Source organism: Bos mutus, chromosome X (genome assembly GCF_027580195.1).
Source record: "Bos mutus isolate GX-2022 chromosome X, NWIPB_WYAK_1.1, whole genome shotgun sequence".
Lineage (NCBI taxonomy): Eukaryota > Metazoa > Chordata > Mammalia > Artiodactyla > Bovidae > Bos > Bos mutus.
In genome coordinates, this window is record NC_091646.1 from 56,658,380 (window position 1) to 56,682,841 (window position 24,462).

General features: G+C 37.4%; 1 protein-coding gene and 1 non-coding gene across 2 annotated transcripts in view; one reads left to right on the forward strand and one right to left on the reverse strand.

Moving 5' to 3' along the window:
- Positions 1-24,462, reverse strand: part of DACH2 (dachshund family transcription factor 2) — an 864,952-nt gene that overhangs the window by 313,353 nt on the left and 527,137 nt on the right. The window lies entirely within an intron of this gene.
- Positions 16,344-16,446, forward strand: LOC138986535 (U6 spliceosomal RNA). The gene has a single exon (XR_011463350.1). It is a non-coding gene; the product is annotated as a U6 spliceosomal RNA (small nuclear RNA).

Below are 24,462 nucleotides of genomic sequence, written 5' to 3' on the forward strand. Positions count from 1 at the left end.
TAGAAAAGAGTTAACAGCTATACTTCTGAAATGATTCCAAAAAGTTACAGAGGAAAGAACACTCCCAAACTCAGTATATTCGGTGACCATCACCCTGATACACAAACTAGACAAAGAAAGCATTCACAAAACAGAAAAATACAAGCCAATATCACTGATGAAGGTAGACACGAAAAACCTCAACAAAATTCTAGCAATCAGAATTCAATAATATAGTAAAGGCATTATCCACCATGATCAAGTGGGAATCATCCCATGAATGCAAGGGTTTTCCAATATCCAAAAATCAGTGTAAAACACTGTACTGAAGAATAAAAACAATATGATCATCCTACTAGATGCAGAAAAAGCTTTGACAAAATTCAGCACGCATTTATGATTGAAAAAAAAAAAAAAAAAGAAATCTCCAGAAAGTTGGCTTCGAAGGAACATAACGTAGTAAAGGCCATATAAGACAAACTAGACATTACATAGTAAAAAGTTGAAAGCATTTCCTCTACAATCAGCGAGAAGACAAGGATATCTACACTCTTCATCATTATTCAGTATCAGTCAGTTCAGTTCAGTTGCTCAGTCGTGTCCAATTCTTTGCAAACCCATGAATCACAGCAGACCAGGCCTCCCTGTCCACCACCAACTCGCAGAGTTTACCCAAACTGACTCATGTCCATCGAGTCAGTGATGCCATCCAGCCATCTCATCCTCTGTTGCCCCCTTCTCCTACTGTCCCCAATCCCTCCCAGCATCAGGGTATTTTCCAATGAGTCACCTCTTCGCATGAGGTGGCGAAAATATTGGAGTTTCAGCTTCAGCATCAGTCCTTCCAATGAACACCCAGGACTGATCTCCTTTGGAGGGACTGGTTGGACCTCCTTGAAGTGCAAGGGACTCTCAAGAGTCTTCTCCAACACCACAGTTCAAAAGCATCAATTCTTCAGTGCTCAGCTTTCTTCACAGTCCAACTCTCACATCCATAAATGACCACAGAAAAAACCATAGCCTTGACTAGATGGATCTTTGTTGGCAAAGTAATATCTCTGCTTTTCAATATACTATCTACATTGGTCATAACTTTCCTTCCAAAGAGTAAGCGTCTTTTAATTTCATGGCTGCAATCATCATCTGCAGTGATTTTGGAGCGCAAAAAATAAATCTGACACTGTTTCCACTGTTTCCCCATCTATTTCCCATGAAGTGATGGGGCCAGATGCCATGATTTTGTTTTCTGAATGTTGAGCTTTAAGCCAACTTTTTCACTCTGCTCCTGCACCTTCATCAACAGGGTTTTAGTTCCTCTTCACTTTCTGCCTTAAGGGTGGTGTCATCTGCATATCTGAGGTTATTGATATTTCTCCTAACAATCTTGATTCCAGCTTGTGCTTTTTCCAGCCCAGCTTTTCTCATGATGTACTCTACATATAAGTTAAATAAGCAGGGTGACAATATACAGCCTTGACGTACTCCTTTTCCTATTTGGAACCAGTCTGTTTTTCCATGTCAAGTTCTAACTGTTGCTTCCTGACCTGCATATAGGTTTCTCAAGAGGCAGTTCAGGTGGTCTGGTATTCCCATCTCTTTCAGAATTTTCCACAGTTTACTGTGATCCACATAGTCAAAGGCTTTGGCATAGTCAATAAAGCAGAAATAGATGTTTTTCTGGAACTCTCTTGCTTTTGTGATGATCCAGCAGATGTTGGCAATTTGATCTCTGGTTCCTCTGCCTTTTCTAAAACCAGCTTGAACATCTGGAAGTTCATGGTTCACATACTGCTGAAGCCTGGCTTGGAGAATTTTGAGTATTACTTTACTAGCATGTTAAATGAGTGCAATTGTGCTGTAGTTTGAGCATTCTTTGGCATCGCCTTTCTTTGGGATTGAAATGAAAACTGACCTTTTCCAGTCCTGTGGCCACTGCTGAGTTTTCCAAATTTGCTGGCATATTGAGTGCAGCACTTTCACAGCATCATCTTTTAGAATTTGAAATAGCTCAACTGGAATTCCATCACCTCCATTAGCTTTGTTCGTAGTGATGCTTTCTAAGGCCCACTTGACTTCACATTCCAGGATGGCTGGCTCTAGGTGAGTGATCACACAATCATGATTATCTGGGTCATGAAGCTCTTTTTTGTACAGTTCTTCTGTGTATTCTTGCCACCTCTTCTTAATGTCTTCTGCTTCTGTTAGGTCCATACAATTTCTGTCCTTTATTGAGCTCATCTTTACATGAAATATTCCCTTGGTATCTCTAATTTTCTTGTAGAGATCTCTAGTCTATCACATTCTGATTTTTTCCTCTATTTCTTTGCACTGATTGCTGAGGAAAGCTTTCTTATCTTTCTTTGCTATTTTTTGGAACTCTGCATTCAGATGTTTATATCTTTCCTTCTCTCTTTTGCTTTTCATTTTGCTTCTTTTCACAGCTATTTGTAAGACCTCCTCAGACAGCCATTTTTCTTTTTTGCATTTCTTTTCCATGGGGATAGTCTTGATCCCTTTCTCCTGGACAATGTCATGAACCTCCATCCATAGTTCATCAGGCATTCTATCTATCATATCTAGTCCCTTATATCTATTTCTCACTTCCACTGTATAATCATAAGGGATTTGATTTAGGTCATACCTGAATGGTCTAGTGGTTTTCCGGAACCACTTTCTTCAATTTAAGTCTGAATTTAGCAATAAAGAGTTCATGATCTGGGCCACAGTTAGCTCCTGGTCTTGTTTTTGCTAACAGTATAGAGCTTCTCCATCTTTAGCTGCAAAGAATATAATCTGATTTTGGTGTTGACCATCTCGTGATATCCATGTGTCGAATCTTCTCTTCTGTTGTTGGAAGAGGGTGTTTGTTACGACCAGTGTGTTCTCTTGGCAAAAGTCTATTAGCCTTTGCCTTGCTTCATTCTGTACTCCAAGGCCAAATTTGCCTGTTACCCCAGGTGTTTCTTGACTTCCTACTTTTGCATTCTGGTCCCCTGTAATGAAAAGACATCTTTTTTGGGTATTAGTTCTAAAAGGCCTTGTATGTCTTCATAGAACCATTCAACTTCAGGTTCTTCAGCATTACTGGTTGGGGCATAGCCTTGGATTACCGTGATATTGAATGGTTTGCCTTGGAAATGAACAGAGATCATTCTGTCGTTTTTAAGACTGCATCCAAGTACTGCATTTTAGACTCTCTTGTTGACCATGATGGCTACTTCATTTCTTCTAAGGGATTCCTGCCCACAGTAGTAGATATAATGGTCATCTGAGTTAAATTCACCCATTTCAGTCTATTTTAGTTCACTGATTCCTAGATAGTTTTCAATATTCTAGCTAAGACAATCAGAGAAGCCAAAGAGAAGGACTCCAAATTGGAGAAGAGGTAAAACTGTCACTGTTTGCAAATGACAAAGAAAATCTTATAGATGCTAACAGAAAAATACTAGTGCTCAACAATGAATTTGGTTAAGAGGCAAAATTAATACAGAGAAATATGTTGCATTTCTATACATTAACAATGAAAAGTCACAAAGAGAAATTAAAGAAACAACACCATGTACCATTGCATCAAAAATAATAAAGTGTTTAGGAATAGACATACTTAAGGAGACAAAAGACCTGTTCTCTGAAAATGATGATGCTGATTAAAGAAATTGAAACCAACATAAACAGATGGATAAAAATATACCGTATTCTTGGATTGAAAGAATCAATATTGTTAAAATGCTTACAGTACCTAAGACAATCTACAGATTCAATGCAGTCACCATCAAATCACCAATTGTATTTTTCACAGAACTAGAGCAAAAAAATCTTAAAATATCTATGGAGATACAAACGAACCCAAATAGCACAAACCTGAGAAAGAAAAAAGAGAGCTGGAGGAATCAGGCTCCCTGACTTCAGAGTATACTACAAAGCCATAGTCATCAAAACGGTATGGTATTGGCACAAAAACAGAAATATAGATTAATGGAACAAGAAAGCAAGCCCAGAAATGAACCCATAAATCTATGATCAATTAATCTAAAACACTGGAGGTAAAACTATATAGTGGAGAAAAGACAGTCTCTTCAATAAATGGTACTGGGAAAACTGGATAGCTACATGTTAAAAAAAAAAATGAAAATAGAATGCTCTTTAACATCACTCACAAAAAATAAGCTTAAAAAAATGGATTAAAGACCCTAGTGTAAATTTGGATACTATAAAACTCTTAGAGGAAAACATAGAAAGAAGACTCTCTTTGATATAAATCATGGCAATATCCTTTATGATTCATCTGCTGGAGTAATGAAAATAAGAAGAAAAATAAACAAATGGGGCCTAATTAAAAAGCTTTTTCACAGCAAAAGAAACTACAAACAAGATGAAAAGACCACCCACAGAAAGGAAGAAGATATTTGCAAATGATGCAAGTGAAAATGGATTTATCTTCAAAACTTACAAACAGATCAGGTGTCTCAATATCAGTAAAACAAAAAACCTAATAAAAAAAATTTGCAGAAGGACTAAATATAGACATTTCTCCAAAGAAGACATACAGGTGGCCAAGAGGCACACGAAAAGATGTTAAAAATTACTAATTAAAAGAATTAAAATCAAAACCACCATGAGCTATTACTTCACACCTGTCAGAATGGACATCATTAAAAAATCTACAAACAATAAATGCTGGAGATGGTGTGGAGAAAAGGGAATTCTCCTATACTGTTTGTGGGAATGTAAATTGGTATAGTCACTATGGAGAACAGTCTGGAGGTTCCTTAAAAAACTAAAAATAGAACTATCATATGATAGAGCAATCCCACTCTCAGGCATATATTCAGAGAAAAACTTTATTTGAAATTATGCATACACTCTAATATTCACCAAAGCACTGTTTACAGTAGCCAATACAGGGAAGTAAGATATATGCCCTTCTACAAATGAATGGATAAAGAAAATGTGATACATAAATAAAACAGAATATTACTCAGACATAAACAAAAGAATGAAATAATTCCATCTGTAGCAACATGAATGGATCTGGAGACCATCATACTAAGCAAGTCAGGGAGACAAAGACAAATGTTATGATATCACTTACATGTGGAATCTAAAATAAGAAAGATACAAATGAACTTCTCTACAAAACAAAAACAAACTCACAGGCTTAGAGAATGAATTTATGATTACCAGGGAGAAATGTAGGGGCAAGGAGATAGACTGGAAGCTTGAGATTGACATGTATATACTGCTAGATTTAAAATAATCAACAACTACTTACTATAATATATATACGGCAATTTTTTTAACTCTATGTAAACAGTTCAGTTCAGTTCAGTCGCTCAGTCGTGTCCGACTCTTTGCGACCCCATGAATCGCAGCACGTCAGGCCTCCCTGTCCATCACCAACTCCCAAGATATAATATGAATACTCAGGTTTGAAATTTTTCCTCCTATGAAGTCTGTATCAGGCTAAACCATAGAAATATATCAGGAAATAGGTACTAAAAATAGATCAATCCATACTTCACCAATGCTTTCCAAAATATCTAGTGAATTCAACTACATTATTTTTTATTTTATATTAATTAATTTATTTAGTTTTGGTGGCACTGGGTCTTTGTTGCTACACACAAGGCTTTCTCTAGGTGAAGCAAGCAGGTGCTACTTCTTATTGAGAAGCACAGGCTCTAAAGCCTATGGGCTTCAGTAGCTGTGGCTCACAGGCTGTAGAGTGAATGCCCAGTAGTTGGGGTGTGCAAGCTCAGTTGCTCTGCAGCAGGTGGGATCTTAGCTCCCAGACCAGGGAACAAATCCAGAATCCACGTCCCCTGCATTCCAAGTCACATTCTTAAAAAACTGAACCACCAGGGAAGTGCCTAAATTATTTATAGATATTATCAAAATCCCTAACCATCTACTGGTACACTGGTGCCATGAGCCAAAAAGAAAAAAAGTTCTTGCCAATTTAAAACAATATTTTAGAATTCAGTCAAACCCATTCTCCCCTGCAAATGCAAATCAAATAACACATGTATTGATTGTTGCAAAAAGAAAATATAGCTACTATTATTATAAATACATATTATAAAGGACATGTGAATTCTTATCAAAGGTATAAGGGGAAGTAAATACAGCCTGGAACATCTGTCTATGTTTAGTGGCATCAATGAGCTCTTATTTTGTCACTCTGCACTTTTTGTAGTACATGGAAAATGCAAGATAAAGCAAACTTTTCTCCACATTAGCTTGTCTATGAATCGTGGCAAGCAAAAGATCTGAAAGAAAATTGCTTTAATCTCTGAAATGATGGTACACGTTTGTGCATTTTCTAGATAGTCCTAGAGATTTTCTTGCCATATTTATCATTGCTGAATCCCAATTACTCAAACTGGCCTATCCAACATCCAAGGGTTACTATGAACAGAAAATATGATGACAATGATTTAAACAAAGGGATCCTGCTTAGAACTGCCAGGACTGAGTGCTTCAAAACTAAAAATGTATCAGGAAAAGTTTCCAAAATTTATATCTGATCTTCTGACTACCAACTCAGAACTGGATCTTAACTATAGTACTTATTGAATTACTGGTTGTTTCATTATCGGTAGTATAAATAGTGGATTTTTGTGTACAATATATGGATTCTTATGATATGAAAAATAAAAGTTGACATAATATCTTATAGACAGATAAGGTAAATGTATATCTAATACAATGACACTAAGAATTAATGAACAAGATTCCCCTACTATTTTTTTTTCTTAAAAGATGGTAAGTTCCAATATCAATTCATTTGTTCAAGAAAATGCTATCTGTATGTCACTGCAGAAAAAAAAAAAAAAAAAAAAAACAGTAAATTCAGAAAGTAATAAGGTGGTGAAGAATCATGGTATAATAGCACTACAAAGACATTTAAGAGCCATCTGGTTCAGTCTCTTCATTTTGAAGATGAGGAAACTGTCTCACCGTGATGTGTCATAGATAAGTTATTTAGGGGGAAACATGGAGCAAAACTCAAGTTTCCTGATGTGATCTAGATATATTTAAGTACTAAAGTTGTTCAAATATGAATTAATGAAAATCTCTAAAGGGATATGATCCCCTCGTCACACCACAGTCTCATATTGTATTTTATACTTCCTTACAATTTATTTGAGGTTTAGAGACCTAAACTCTAACACATATTTTGTATTGCCTCATGGTTCATATTACAGTGACTTTAGCCTTAAACAAAATCTTAAACCCTACTTGTTGAATCTTCAGTACATCATTTGAATATCTATCTTCAGGGAAAACCAGAAACACATGAAAAGCAGTGGAAAAGATGTTATAGTTTATTTGGTATTCATTAGCAATTTCTCCTCTCATTCAACTGATCAATTAAATTTTTAACCTCAAGATATGGCTCAGATGGATTTAGAACAGACAATTAGTTCCAGACACCAAGTTCTCAAAAAATAGCCCTGAAATAGAACATGCTGTGAAAATGATGCACTCAATATGTCAGCAAATTTGGAAAACTCAGCAGTGGCCACAGGACTGGAAAAGGTCAGTTTTCATTCCAATCCCAAAGAAAGGCAATGCCAAAGAATGCTCTAACTACCGCACAGTTGCACTCATCTCACACGCTAATAAAGTAATGCTCAAAATTCTCCAAGCCAGGCTTCAGCAGTACGTGAACCGTGAAGTTCCTGATGTTCAAGCAGGTTTTAGAAAAGGAAGAGGAACCAGAGATCAAATTGCCAACATCCGCTGGATCATGGAAAAAGCAAGAGAGTTCCAGAAAAAGATCTATTTCTGCTTTATTGACTATGCCAAAGCCTTTGACTGTGTGGATCACAATAAACTGTGGAAAATTCTGAAAGTGATAGGAATACGAGACCACCTGACCTGCCTCTTGAGAAATCTGTATGCAGGTCAGGAAGCAACAGTGAGAACTGGACATGGAACAACAGACTGTTTCCAAATAGGAAAAGGAGTACGTCAAGGCTGTATATTGTCACCCTGTTTATTTAACTTATATGCAGAGTACATCATGAGAAACGCTGGACTGGAAGAAACACAAGCTGGAATCAAGATTGCCAGGAGAAATATCAATAACCTCAGATATGCAGATGACACCACCCTTAAGGCAGAAAGTGAAGAAGAACTAAAAAGCCTCTTGATGAAAGTGAAAGGGGAGAGTGAAAAAGTTGGCTTAAAGCTCAGCATTCAGAAAACAAAGATTATGGCATCTGGTCCCATCACTTCATGGGAAATAGATGGGGAAACAGTGGAAACAGTGTCAGGCTTTATTTCTGGGGGCTCCAAAACCACTTCAGATGGTGACTGCAGCCATGAATTTAAAAGACGCTTACTCCTTGGAAGGAAAGTTATGACCGGCCTAGATAGCATATTCAAAAGCAGAGACATTACTTTTCCAACAAAGGTCCGTCTAGTCAAGGCTATGGTTTTTCCTGTGGTCATGTATGGATGTGAAAGTTGGACTGTGAAGAAGGCTGAGCGCCTAAGAATTGATGCTTTTGAACTGTGGTGTTGGAGAAGACTCTTGAGAGTCCCTTGGACTGCAAGGAGATCCAACCAGTCCATTCTGATGGGCAACTCAGAACTTACAGAACTAACACCCAAGAAAGATGTCCTTTTCATCATAGGGGACTGGAATGCAAAAGTAGGAAGTCAAGAGATGCCCAGAGTAACAGGCAAGTTTGGCCTCAGAGTACACAGTGAAGTAGGGCAAAGGCTAACAGAGTCTTCCCAAGAGAACACGGTGGTCATAGCAAACACCCTCTTCCAACAACACAAGAGAATATTCTACATATTGACATCACCAGATAGTCAATACCAAAATCAGACTGATTATATTCTTGCAGCCAAAGATGGAGAAGCTCTATACTCATCAGAAACAAGACTGGGAGCTGACTGTGGCTCAGATCATGAATTTCTTATTGCATAATTCAGCCTTAAGTTGAAGAAAGTAGGGAAAACCACTAGACCATCCAGGTATGACCTAAATCATATCCCTTATGATTATACAATGGAAGTGACAAATAGATTCAAGGGATTAGATCTGATAGACAGAGTGCCTGAAGAACTATGGATGGAGGTTCATGATGTTGTATAGGAGGTAGTGCTCAAGACCATCCCAAAGAAAAAGAAATGCAAAAAGAAAGGCAAAATGGAAAGTCCAGAGATAAATCCACGCACATATGGACACCTTATCTTTGACAAAGGAGGCAAGAATATACAATGGATTAAAGACAATCTCTTTAACAAGTGGTGCTGGGAAATCTGGTCAACCACTTGTAAAAGAATGAAACTAGACCACTTTCTAACACCATACACAAAAATAAACTCAAAATGGATTAAATATCTAAACGTAAGACCAGAAACTATAAAACTCCTAGAGGAGAACATAGGCAAAACACTCTCCGACATACATCACAGCAGGATCCTCTATGACCCACCTCCCAGAATATTGGAAATAAAAGCAAAAATAAACAAATGGGACCTAATTAACCTTAAAAGCTTGTGCACAACAAGGGAAACTATTAGCAAGGTGAAAAGACAGCCTTCAGAATGGGAGAAAATAATAGCAAATGAAACAACCGACAAACAACTAATCTCAAAAATACACAAGCAACTCCTACAGCTCAACTCCAGAAAAATAAACGACCCAATCAAAAAATGGGCCAAAGAACTAAATAGACATTTCTCCAAAGAAGACATACAGATGGCTAACAAACACATGAAAAGATGCTCAACATCACTCATTATCAGAGAAATGCAAATCAAAACCACTATGAGGTACCATTTCACACCAGTCAGAATGGCTGCCATCCAAAAGTCTACAAATAATAAATGCTGGAGAGGGTGTGGAGAAAAGGGAACCCTCTTACACTGTTGGTGGGAATGCAAACTAGTACAGCCACTATGGAGAACAGTGTGGAGATTCCTTCAAAAACTGGAAATAGAACTGCCTTATGATCCAGCAATCCCACTGCTGGGCATACACACTGAGGAAACCAGAAGGGAAAGAGACACGTGTACCCCAATGTTCATCGCAGCACTGTTTATAATAGCCAGGACATGGAAGCAACCTAGATGTCCATCAGCAGATGAATGGATAAGAAAGCTGTGGTACATATACACAATGGAGTATTACTCAGCCATTAAAAAGAATGCATTTGAATCAGTTCTAATGAGGTGGATGAAATTGGAGCCTATTATACAGAGTGAAGTAAGCCAGAAGGAAAAACATAAATACAGTATACTAACGCATATATATGGAATTTAGAAAGATGGTAACAATAACCCGGTGTACGAGACAGCAAAAGAGACACTGATGTATAGAACAGTCTTATGGACTCTGTGGGAGAGGGAGAGGGTGGGAAGATTTGGGAGAATGGCATTGAAACATTTAAAATATCATGTAAGAAAGGAGTTGCCAGTCCAGGTTCGATGCACGATACTGGATGCTTGGGGCTAGTGCACTGGGACGACCCAGAAGGATGGTATGGGGAGGAAGGAGGGAGGAGGGTTCAGGATGGGGAACACATGTATACCTGTGGCGGATTCATTTTGATATTTGGCAAAACTAATACAATTATGTAAAGTTTAAAAATAAAATAAAATTAGGGGAAAAAATCAAAAAAAAAAAAAAAAGAAAGGCAAAATGGTTGTCTGAGGAGGCCTTACAAATAGCTGAGAAAAGAAGAGAAGCGAAAGGCAAAGGATAAAAGGAAAGATATACCCATTTGAATGCAGAGTTCCAAAGAATAGCAAGGAGAGCTAAGAAATCCCTCCTCAGTTATCTATGCAAAAGAATAGAGGAAAAGAATGGAATGGGGAAGAGTAGAGATCTCGTCAAGAAAATTAGAGATACCAAGGGAACATTTCATGCAAAGATGGGCACAATAAAGGACAGAAATTGGATGGACCTAATAGAAGCTGAAGATATTAAGAAGAGGTGGCAAGAATACACATAAAAACTATACAGAAAAGATCTTCATGACCCAGATAAGCACAATGGCGTGTTCACTCACCTAGAGCCAGACATTTTGGAATGAGAAGTCAAGTGGGCCTTAGCACTATAAACAAACTTAGTGGAGGTGATGGAATTCCAGTTGAGCTATTTCAAATCCTAAAAGATGATGCTGTTAAAGTGCAGAACTGAATGTGCCAGCAAATTTGGAAAACTCGGCAGTGGCCTCAGGACTGGAAAAGGTCAGTTCTCATTCCAATGCCAAAGAATGTTCAAACTACTGATCAATTGCACTCATCTCACATGCTAGCAAAGTAATGCTCCAAATTCTCCAAGCCAGGCTTCAACAGTAGGTAAACCATAAATTTCCAGATATTCAAGCTGGACGTAGAAAAGGCAGATGAACCAGATATCAAATTGCCAATATCCGTTGGATCATCAAAAAGGCAAAAGAATACCAGAAAAACATCTACTCTGCTTTATTAATTACTCCAAAGCCTTTGCCTGTGTAGATCACCACAAACTGTGGAAAATTCTATAAGAGATGGGAATGCCAGACTACCTTACCTCCTTCCTGAGAAATTTGTATGCAGGTCAAGAAACAACAGTTAGAACTGGACATTGAACAACAGACTGGTTCCAAATTGGGAAAAGAGTACTTCAAGACTGTATATTGTTACTTTGCTTATTTAACTTATACGCAGAGTACATCATGCAAAATGCTGGGCTGGATGAAGCACAAGTGGGAATCAAGATTTCCAGGAGAAATATCAAAAACCTCAGATACACAAATGACACCACCCTTATGGCAGAAAGCAAAGAAGAGCTAAAGAGCCTCTCATTGAAAGAGAAAGAGGAGAGTGAAAAAGCTGGCTTAAAACTCAACATTCAAAAAACAAAGATCATGGCATCTGGTCTGATCACTTCATGGAAAACAGATGGGAAGCAATGGAAACACTTTATTTTTTTTTAAATAAAAAGACTTTATTTTGGAGGGTGTCAAAATCACTGTAGATGGTGACTGCAGCCATGAAATTAAAAGACACTTGTCCTTTGGAAGAAAAGCTATGACCAACCTAGATAGCATATTAAAAAGCAGAGACATTACTTTGCTGACAAAGGTCCATCTAGTCAAAGCTATGGTTTTTCCAGTAGTCATGTATGGGTGTGAGAGTTGGAATATAAAGAAAGCTGAGCGCCGAAGAATTGATGCTTTTGAACTGTGGTGTTGGAGAAGACTCTTGAGCATCCCTTGGACTGCAAAGAGATCAAATTAATCAATCCTAAAGGAAACCAGTCCTGAATATTCACTGGAAGGACTGATACTGAAGCTGAAACTGCAGTACTTTGGCCACCTGATTGGAAGAGCCGACTCATTAGTAAAGACTGATGCTAGGGAAGATTGAAGGTAGGAGGAGATGGAGGACAATAGAGGATGAGATGGTTGGATGGCATCACCAACTGGATGGACATGAGTTTGAGCAAGCTCTGGGAGTTGATGATGGACAGGAAAGCCTAATATGCTGCAGTCCATGGTATCACAAAGAGTGGGAAACAACTGAGAGACTGAACTGGAACTGGAATAAGAATGAAAGATGCCTTCAAAAATGAAAGTGCTATAATTATAGGTAAATATCTACATAAACATCTAGAAGCATAAAAGTTGTCTTCAGTAACTGAATTTGAAAGTGGTAACTTTTACATTATGTTTAAATTACATATATTTAGCTGATTGATAATGATTTGGAAAGGCAGAGACTCATTGATACTGGGGAAATATTCACCTTCTGCATTGTCTAATACTTGTGCATTTACTCCTATAACCATAGCACCTTTCATACTTGTTCACCTACTTTCATAACTGGCTCATGGCTAGTCAGTATAATTATTGACCAAGTCATAAAAACAGCCCTTATAATCATTTACACTCACTCCCTAATCTACAATTCAACATAACAATATGAAAATGCCCCAAATATCATAAATTCATGTGCATGAACATGTGCCCCTTGTGTGTGATTATTATTATTGTAAGTATTCAGATATTCAAACTCCAGCTTCAGATTTAGAGTAGTGTAGAAAGTTCTTAAGAGTAACAAGAACTTTAATGAATATCTAAACCAACCTCTCCATCTTACAAATGAAGAACTGGATCCTAAAGGGGATAAGTGAGAGACAATACAAAATAGACAGTAGGGCTACGATAAGAAATCAAGTATCTTGAGGCAATTTTATAGTTTCCTATTTGGATGAACTGTGCCCATCTCTTCATACGTTTGAAAGCTTTTCTGTCAAAACTGTGAATAAGTAAATTAATTAAAGGAGAACTATGAGTAATCAAATCTTGAGGTTTGCAATTACTTAAATGAAATGGTGGGTCAGTTTATTGCAATATGGTTTTATTATTAAAATAACATTTAATTAAATTAATGGTGTTGCATTAATAATATCACTCCAAAAATGAAAAACAGTTTATATCTCCCTCATTATGTCTCTCTACTGTCAAGTACTGCATGTTGGCTTGTTTATTGTTTACATTCAAAGCTACTTTGGGTTAAGTATGATGTACTAAAATATGAATAATGAAACATCTGGCGATATGAAATGTTAATGTGGTATATCACATTGAATCTAATGGAAACAATTTTGAAATTCCCTATAAATCAACTGGGTAGATGTAAGCCTTTTCAGAGGTAGTATTCAGACTAATTTTCAGGAAATGCTTATGCTCTGAACTCTGTTATTTGGAAAAACATTTGGACTCCAAAAGATTCAGAACTCAACTAACAGGAAAGCCATACAAATATAAGAATAGAATGAAAGATCAGAGAAGCCACATGCAAGTAGTTACAGACCACTTAAGTGAGGAGCAAATATTACAGTGATTCTTAGGAATCACCACTCAGGGATAGATACAAAATTTAAAACTACTCAGCTCAGCACCATGGCTAGGAGGGAAAGGCAGTCAAACATAGGTATATGCAGAGTTTGTAAAACATTTGCAGCTGTATGTGGGCTAGACATCACCAAAGCCATCAAATGATGTGAGACTGGAAATCTGCTATATTGGCATGAACTGTTTGTTCAGTTCAGTTCAGTTACTCAGTCGTGACTGATTCTTTGTGACTGCATGGACTGCAGGGCGACATGCTTCCCTGTCCATCACCAACTCCCAGAGTTTACTCAAACACATGTCCATTGAGTCGGTGATGCCATCCAACCACCTCACCCTTTGTCATCCCCTTCTCCTTCTGCCCTTAATCTTTCTCAGCATCAGGGTCTTTTCAAATGAGTCAGCTCTTCACATCAGGTGGCCAAAGTATTGGAGTTTCAGCTTCAACATCAGTCCTTCCAATGTACATTCAGGACTGATTTCCTTTAGGATGGACTGGTTGGATTTCCTTGCAGTCCAAGGGACTGTCAAGAGTCTTCTCCAACACCACAGTTCAAAAGCATCAATTCTTCAGCACTCAGCTTTCTTTATAGTCCAACTCTAGTTTGTACACTTTGTTAAGCCACAGATAGATATGAAGAGAAGATACACTCAATCTTTGTTAAAGTTCAGCTTATTCTACAAAAACAGCAGATTGGAGAATGCACAATAAGGCAGTGAATTTGCCATTTAGAATGGGGCCAGAGATAGGAAAATGATAATTAGTAAGGGTTGGGAGGGAAAGCAGCATTGCTCATTAGAAAGTGCAACCAAACCAGGAACCTAGGAGAAGGCTGACTTCTGCTTTGAGCAAACTGCTATCCTGTAGCCTGAAATGCCTAACAAAATTTGAGGTTGCCAAGCAACATTTTATTTTCCTATATACTATTATGAAAATGAATAAAAATACATTTTAAATGTCTTTGAGATTCTAATAATCTCTTCAAATGCTCCAATTACATCTAATGTTAAAAGATTAAAGCAAGAAAGAAACATCATATTGAACTTATACCAGTATATTTTATTTTCCATTTTCCTGCTTGTTCACGAAATGTTAAGAGAATTGATGAAAAAAGCGAGGATAGTTAGGAAGGTGAGAGAGTTTCATGACCAATTGAGCTAACACTAAGTTGGAAACAACAAATTTTATATACCACTTATCATATGCCACACAGTTGTAAGTTCTTTACATATTTACTTATTTAATATTTACAAAACACTTCAGAGGGAAGTAGCATCAGTATTTCCATTTTTCAGATGAGGAAACTGATTCACAGAAACTGAAAAAACCTGTCAAATGAAAAACCTGTCAAAATTAACCTTCACAGCTAATAAGCCTTGAAGTTGTATTTAAACTCAGGTACACTGACTCCAGGTTTCCTTAATGCAGATATTTTCAAAGTTTATAATATGCTAGTATTTATTGTGACTTTCCAAAAGAGGTAGAGAGCACACTATTTTCTAAACTTTTGCAATAATGGAACTTGTTTTTACAGAATATCTATTAAAGACTCAAAAGACACCACTAATCCATAGAATGAAGTTTGAGAAATACTGTTGTAAACATTTTTTTTTAACTTGGATGCATGCTTAACTTCAACTATTTTGACACTATTTCTCTGTTTTTGAAATATATATTTATATAAATATATCGGGAATTTTTACATAGTTATAAATTTAAATTTAGGAGTTTTCAGTTTACATAATGTTAACTACTATCTCAGTTTTCACAGTTTACATACAATTAACTACTATCTCATTGGGTTATACTTGCCCTTGGTGATATCTTTTTAAATTAGAAATGTTCCAGGTTTTTAAGCATAGTCACTGACAATTATTATATTGTTGGTACCTCTCAATAGACCATTTCTTTTTCATGAAAATTTGAGCCGTAAAAATTCTTCAAATGGTACACACAAGTTCTTATAGGTTATACATGTCCCTAGGTACTTTACTTGAGCATTTTTATATAGTATTATAGAGTAGACATGTCAAGATAATTTCTAAGGTCTTGCAGCCCTGACCTCCAATTGGTCTGATTTTCAAACGAGAATTGACACATCCAGCAAATATCATTGTAAGTCTATGGGAGGGTTGCATTAGACATAGATTAATGGTAACAAAACATCTCAAATTTCTGACATTAGGGCAAAGATTAGCTATTCCCAGGAAGCTGGGGACCCAAGACAAGTTGAAGGAGCTCCTTCCACAGCCCTTCCATCCTCAAGTGCAGGATTTTCTCGTATAGACCATCCCACCAAATAAGAAACCAAGCTACTAGTCTATGAAATATAGACTCTCAGATATCAGTCAACTTCCAAAAGCTACAGAAATAATTAAAAGCTAACACTTCATATACCAGAATGACCTTGAAAACTGTTGGAGTAGTCAACTTATTTTACTTTTTATATTTCATTTCATAGATATTCTTGACACTTTAAAAATATATTTGGGTGTCAGCTTCAATAGCTCATATACTAAAATTAGGACAAAACAGAGAAAACTACCATGGCCCCTGCACAAAGATAAAATGTGAATTTGTGGAGTGGTCAATATTTTTGGTGATAGTTGCACAACAGTGTGACTGTACTAAATGCCACTGAATAGTAGTCATAAAATTGTTAAAATTGTAGACTTTATACCATGTATATTTTATCAGAGGAAGAGAAAACATAATTGGTCAAGTTAGTGACCTCTTACAAATTAAAAACAGATTAACATGGATGTAAAAGAAGAAAAAAAATTATTAACTTCTGGGATACTGCAAAATTTGTGATTATTTTCTCCCATAGTTGCTCAAAGAAAGAATTTAAGTTTTGTGTTATACATGTTGCTGTTTGTTGTTCAGCTGCTCAGTCATGTCCGGCACTTTATGATCCTATGGACTGCACCACAACAGGCTTCCCTGTCCTTCAACAACTCCAGGGCTTGCTCAAACTCATGTCCATTGAGTCGGTGATGCCATAAAAACATCTCATCTTCTGCCATCCCCCATCTCCTCCTGCCTTCAATCTTTCCCAGCAACACAGTCTTTTCTAATGAGTCAGCTCTTTGCATCAAGTGGACAAAGTATTGGAGCTTCAGCTTCAACATCAGTACTTTCAGCGAATATTCAGGACTGATTTTCTTTAGGATTGACTGGTTTGATCTTGCACTCCAAGAGACTCTCGAGAGTCTTCTTCAACAACACAGTTTGAAAGCATCAATTCTTCAGGGCTTAGCCTTCTATATCGTCCAATTCTGACATCCATATATAACTACCAGAAAAAACATACCTTTGACTAGATGAACTTTTGTCAGTAAAGCAATGTCTCTGCTTTTCAATATGCTGTTTAGGTTTGCCATAGCTTTTCTTCAAAGGAGCAAGTTGTTTTAATTTCATGGCTGCAGTCACCATCTGCAGTGATTCTGGAGCCCAAGAAAATAAAGTCTGTCACTGATTGATCTATTTGCCATGAAGTGATGGGACCAGATGCCATGATCTTAGTTTTATGAATGTTGAGTTTTAAGCCAGCTGTTTCAATCTCCTCTTTCACCTTCACCTTCATTAAGAGGCTCTTTAGTTCCCCTTCACTTTCTGCCATAAGGGTGGTGTCATCTTCATATCTGAGGTTTCTGATATTTCTTCTGGAAATCTTGAATCCAGCATGTGATTCACCCAGTCCAGCATTTCTCATGATGTACTCTATGTAGGTTAAATAAGCAGGGTGACAATATACAGCCTTGACATACTTCTTTCCCAATTTTGAACAAGTCCATTTCTCCATGTCCAGTTCTAACTGTTGCTTCTTGACCTGCATATAAATTTCTCGGGAGGCAGGTAAGGTGGTCTGGCATTCCCATCTCTTGAAGAATTTCCAACAGTTTCTTGTGATCCACACAGTCAAAGGCTTTAAGTAGTCAATGGAGAAGAAGTAAATGTTTTTCTGGAATTATCTTGCTTTTTCTGTGATCCAACGGATGTTGGCAATTTGATTTCCAGTTCCTCTGCCTTTTCTAAATTCAACTAGTACATATGGAAGTTCTCAGTTCACGTATTGTTGAAGCCTCACTTGGAGAATTTTCAGCATTGCTTTGCTGGCATGTGAAATAAGTGCAATTGTACAGTAGTATGAACATTCTTTGGCATTGCCTTTCTTTGGGATTGTAAGGAAAACTGACCTTCCCAGTCCTATGGCAACTGCTGAGTATTCTAAATTTGCTGGCATACTGAGTGCAACACTTTCACAGCATCATCTTTCAGGAATTGAAATATCTCTACTGGAATTCCATCACCTCCACTAGCTTTGTTCATAGTGATGCTTCCTAAGACCCAGTTGACTACACACTCCAGGATGTCTGGCTCTAGGTGAGTGATCACACCATCAAGGTTATCTGGGTCATTAAGACCTTTTTTGCACAGTTCTTTGGATTCTTGCCCTCTCTTCTATCTTCTGCTTTTGTTAGGACCATACCGTTTCTGTCCTTTATTGTGCCCATCTTTGCATGAAATGCTCCCTTGGTATCTCTAGTTTTCTTGAAGCAATCATTAGTCTTTCCCATTCTATTGTTTTCGTCTATTTCTTTGATTACTGAGAAAGGCTTTCTTATCTCTCCTTGTTATTCTTTGGAACTCTGCATTCAAATAGGTATATCTTTCCTCTTCCCCTTTGTCTTTCACCTCTTTTCTTTTCTCAGCTATTTGTAATGCCTCCTCAGACAACCATTTTGCCTCTTTGCATTTCTTTTTCTTGGGGATGGTTTTGATCACCGCCTCTTGTACAATGTTACAAACTTCCATCCATTGTTATTCATGCACTCTCTATATCAGAACTTGAATCTATTTGTCACTTTCACTGTATATCATTGGGGATTTTATTTAAGTCAGAACTGAATGGCCCAGTGGTTTTCCCTACTTTCTTCAAATTTGAGTCTGAATTTTGCAATATGGAGTTCATGATCTGAGCCACAGTCATGCATGTTAGGCAAAATTAACTTCAATTTTAAAACGTCCTTTACTCTAACAATGGTGCCAGCAAGAATATATACAATATAACACATAGCCATTTTAATTTTAATTTACAGAAACATGCAGCCACACACGAGTCATATTCCTAGAAGAAAGCTAAAAAAAATAGTGATTCATTAATTAAATTTACTTTTAATTTGCAAATCAATAATAACAGTAATCAATCAAAGTGCAACATGCATTTAAATGATTTGGTACTGCACTGCAGCAGGTATCACCAATTAATAGAAAGGAGAGAGCATTAACAGAATTAATGGGAGAGAAAGAGAAACCAACCTAGCCAAGTTCAAATTTATAACAAAAATCAAGTTTCCCTTAAGATAGCTTCCATAGTAAAAGGAAATTCAATTTACTAAATGTATTTTTGAAATGTGGATTTCAGGAACTCAGAATGTGTTTAGGAGAGATAGACTTATCACTGAGGATATTAATATGAAAAAGTGATCAGTGGTTATTATGTAATTTCATTTTCTCTACTTGGTTTGTTCTGCTCACTGTAACTATAAGACTTTTCTTCCTGCTGCATTTTGGAAAGCTATTTTTGCCTGTGTGAAAAACCAGCAACATGCTTAAGAGTTAGATAAAGTAAAATATTTTATGTCTAGAAGGCAAATTCAAGAGGAAAACTTCCTATCCATTTTCCTTTAGAAATAGAAGAAATGGGAATTTAGCCTCAAACAAAAATGTAACTTTGTCTAACATTGAGCTGAAGTGCTAACTCCTGTGTAGCAGCTAATGAAAACTCAAATGTATTTTGTGTTCATTAAAAGGTATCAAATTGCTACTACAAGAATATTGTTGTTTAGACACTAAGTCATGTCTGACTCTTTTGTGATACAGACTCATTCACTGTTGCTAACCAGCCTTTTCTGTCCTGGGATTTCCTAGGCAAGAATACTAAAGTAGGTTGACTTTTCCTAATCTAGGGGATCTTCCTGACCCAGGGATTGAAACAGTGTCTCCCACATTAACAGGTAGATTATTTATCACTGAGCCAGCAGAGAAAATGAACATTTACATCTTAGGAACCAGTGAATTAAAATGGATGGGAATTGGGTGAATTTAATTCAGATGACCATATCTACTGCTGTGGGCAAGAATCCCTTAGAAGAAATGGAGTAGCCCTCATAGTCAACAAAGAGTCTGAAATGCAGTACTTGGTTGCAATCTAAAAATGATAGAATAATTTCAGTTCCTTTCCAAGGCAAACCATTCAACATGACAGTAATCCAAGTCTATGCCCCAACCACTACTGTCAAAGAAGCTGACACTGAATGGTTCTCTGAAGACCTACAAGACCTTCTAGAACTAACACCAAAAAAGGATGTCATTTACATCATATGGGATTGGACTGAAAAGGTAGGAAGTCAAGAGATATCTGGAAAAGAGGTAAGTTTGTCCTTGGATTACAAGATGAAGCAAGCCAAAAGGTAACAGGGTTTTATCAAGAGAACACTAATCACAGCAAACACCCTCATCCAACAACACAATAGACCACTCTACACATGGACATCACCAGAAGGTCAGCACTGAAATCAGATTGACTATATTGTTTGCAGCTAAAGATGGAAAAGCTCTATATTGTCAGTTAAAACAAGACCTGGAGTTGACTATGCAAAGACCATGAGCTCCTTATTGTAAAATTCAGGCCTAAATTGAATAAAGTAGGGAGAACCACTGGGCCATTCATGCATTACCTAAACCAAATCCCTTATGATTACACAGTGGAGGTGATGAATAGATTCAAGGGATTAGGTCTGATAGACAGAGTGCCTGAAGAACTATGGACAGAAGTTCCTAACATTCTACAGGAGGCAGTGATGAAAACCATTCCAAAGAAAAAGAAATGTAAGAAGGCAAAATGATTGTCTGAAGAGCCTTTACAAATAGCTGAGGAAAGAAGAGAAGTGAAAGACAAGGGAGAAATGGAAACATATACTCAACTGAATGCAGAGTTCCAGAGAATAGCAAGGAGAGATAAGAAGGCCTTCTTAAATGAACAATGCTAAGAAATAGAGGAAAATAATAGAGTGAGAAAAACTAGAGATCTCTTCAAGAAAATTAGAGATATCTTGGGAACATTTCATGCAAGGATGGGCATGATAAAGGACAAAACAGTAAGGATCTAACAGAAGTAGAAGAGATTAAGAAGAGGTGGCAAGAATACACAGAAGATCTATACCAAAAAAAAAAAAAAAAAAGTCTCAGTGACCTGGATAAACACAATCGTGTGGTCACTCACCTAGAGCTGGACACCCTGGAGTGTGAAGTTAAGTGGGCCTTAGGAGTTATTACTATGAACAAAGATAATGGAGGTGATGGAAGCCCAGTAGTGCTATTTAAAAGCCTAAATGATGATGCTGTTAACATGCTGTACTCAATATGTCAGCAAACTTAGAAAATTTAGCAGTGGCCATAGGACTGGAAAAGGTCAGTTTTCATTCCAATCTCAAAGAAACACAATGTCAAAGAATGTTGAAACTACCATACAGTTGTGCTCATTTCACACACTAGCAAGGTTTTTCTCAAATTCCTTCAAGCTAGGCTTCAGCACTATGTGAACCAATAATTTCCAGATGTACACGCTGGGTTTTCTAGAGGCAGAGGAATCAGATCAAACTGCCAACATTCATTTGATCATGGAGAATGTAAGGGAGCTCCAGTAAAACCTGTACTTCTGTTTCAGTGACTACGCTAAAGCTTTTGACTGTGTGGATCACAACAAACTCTGGTAAATTCTTAATGAGATGGGAACACCAGACCACCTTGCCTGTCTGCTGAGAAACCTGTATGTGGGTCAAGAAGCAACAGTTAGAACTAGACATGGAACAATGGAGTGGATCCAAATTGGGAAAGGAGTATGACAAGGCTGTATATTGTCAGCCATATGTAACCCTGCTTATTTAACAGATTACAGAGTACAATCTGTGAAATGCCAGTCTGGATGAATCACAAGCTGGAATCAAGATTGCCTGGAGAAATATCAACAACCTCAGATATGCAGATGATACAACTCTAATGGCAGAAATTAATGAGGAAGTAAAGAGACACTTGGTCAGAGTGAAAGAGGACAGTGAAAAAGCTGGCTTGAAACTCAACATTCAAAAAATTAAGATCACAGCATTCAGTCCCACCATTTTGTGGCAAATAGAAGCAGAAAAACTGAAGTAGTGACAGATTTTATTTTCTTGGGCTCCAAATTCATTGAGGAAGTTAACTGTAGCCATGAAATTAAAAGACAGTTGCTCCTTGGAAGGAAAGCTATGACAAACCTAGACAGCATATTAAAAAGCAGAGAAATCACTTTGGAGACAGTCTGTATAGTCAAAGTTACATTCTTTCCAGTAGTCATGGTAGGTAGGAAGATAGGCATGGACAAGGAGGGGGCCTAGCTGAAAAGGATGCAAACTGATCTCTAAACCCCACCTGACACACCCTGCAGAGCTCACAGATAGACTACAAAAATAACCAGAGACTTTTCCAACTCCTGCACATGCACCCTAGGCACACACTGGATACAAACTAACCACTGGGGCTTCCCCAACTTTGGCACATGCACACTTGATGTATAGCTGTGTCCTCAAGTAACCTTATGCAGCTAGAATAAAGCTTTGTAAATATTCTGTACATACATACACCTGATTATAACAGACTGAATTATGGGGAAGACCTGTGCAATAGAGCCTATTGCTATGTAACTTGCAACTGTCAATCAAAACTCTCAGTCCACGCCCATCTAGATGGATATGCAAAGGCCTTATTTTGCATGTGCCTAGATATGCCCCTTTCTCTGATTAGCCTTGAGTGTATGACTATTTGCATTTTGCACAGGGCAGAAACAAGAGAATGAGACCGGGCATATAAAAAGGGAAGCCAAGAAGCATTGTGACCACTCCTTCAGGGTCAGCCCACTCCCACATCTTGGGAATGTACTATCTGCTGTCTGTTTAATAAAAGATCTGTCTGCTTGAGCTGTAACTGAGCTGTAAACCAGTTTGTTGTTTTAGATCCTTGCTAAGAGGAGACAGGATCAGATAAATCTTGCCTGCTTGAGCTGTAATTAGTCTATTGTTCCAAATCTTAGTTACAATGAGATAAGAACTGAGTGAGAGAAATAAACAAACCTGACGGTGGGGTACAGATTTGAAAGTTGGACCATAAAGAAGGCTGAATACTGAATAATTGATTTTTCCAATTGTGCTTCTGGAGAAGACTCCTGAATGTCCCTTGGACTACACAGAGATCAAACCAGTCAATCTTAAAGAAAATCAACCCTGCATGTTCACTGGAAGGACTGATGCTGAAGCTGAAGCTCCAATACTTTGGCCATCCCAATGCGAAGAGCCAACTCATTGGAAAAGACCCTGATGCTGAGAAAGATTGAAGATAAAAGGAGAAGAGGACAGCAGAGGATGAGATGGTTAGATAGTATCACCAACTCAATGGACATGAATTTGAGTAGACTTTGGGAGATAGTGGATGGCAGAGGAGCCTGGCACATACAGTCCATGGGGTTGCAGTCTGACACGACTTAGCAATTCAACAACAACAATGAAAATATTAAACTTGATTCCAAATCACCTTCTGTAAAGGTAATTGGTTTCCAAAAGATGACTGCCACTCATGGCTTGTAAGTAGATGGTTTTCACTTGTATATGCCATAAGTGCCAGAGAATCAGGTGTGCAATACATTCTCCAATCTTCTATACAGTAGTCCTCAAACATTGCCATGTTCTGTTGCCCAGAGAGCTACTACAATGATTCTGTTATCTGTGTTTAACAGTGGTTGGTTAAAAAAAAAAAAAACAAACCTCTTTATGATAATCTGCATATTTATAATAGTCAAGATGTAACATATAACATCAAGAAAGACCTGAGAAAATTGCAAGGAGAATGTTCCTCTCATGTGAAAAATTATGTCCCAAATCATGATTTTAAAAATACTGCATGAGGAATCTGAAGGGATGCATGTTAAAATTGGACTTTTCTATAACTAGTTATATGCCTATATTACCCTCTTTCAGAATCAATATTCTTGTCTTAAAAATTAGGTTCATGGAAGCAGCCATGTTGTCCTTCAATAGGTAAATGGAAAAAATAAAATGTGGTACATCCAGGCAATGGAATATTAGTTAGTGCTACAAACAAATGAGTTAGCAAGTCATGAAAAGACATGAAGGAACTTTAATACATATTACTAAGTGAAAGAAACCAGTCTGAGAAGCCTACATACTATGTGATTCCAACTATATGGCATTCTGAAAAAGGACAAATCACTGAAATAATGCAAAGATAAGTGGTTGTCAGGGATGAGGATGGGGACAAATAGGAAGATCATGGCATTTTTAGGGCAATGAAAATACTGTGTAATATCATAATGGTGCATGTATGTCATTCATTTGCCCAAAACAACAGAATGCACAGTACCAAGAATGAACTCTAAGGTAAAGTATAGACTTCAGATTATAATGATGTAGGTTTATCCTTAGTAATGAATGTACCATTCTGCTGAGTTATATTGATAATAGGAGAGTCTGTTTTTGTGAGGATGTAGGGGAGAAATCAGGA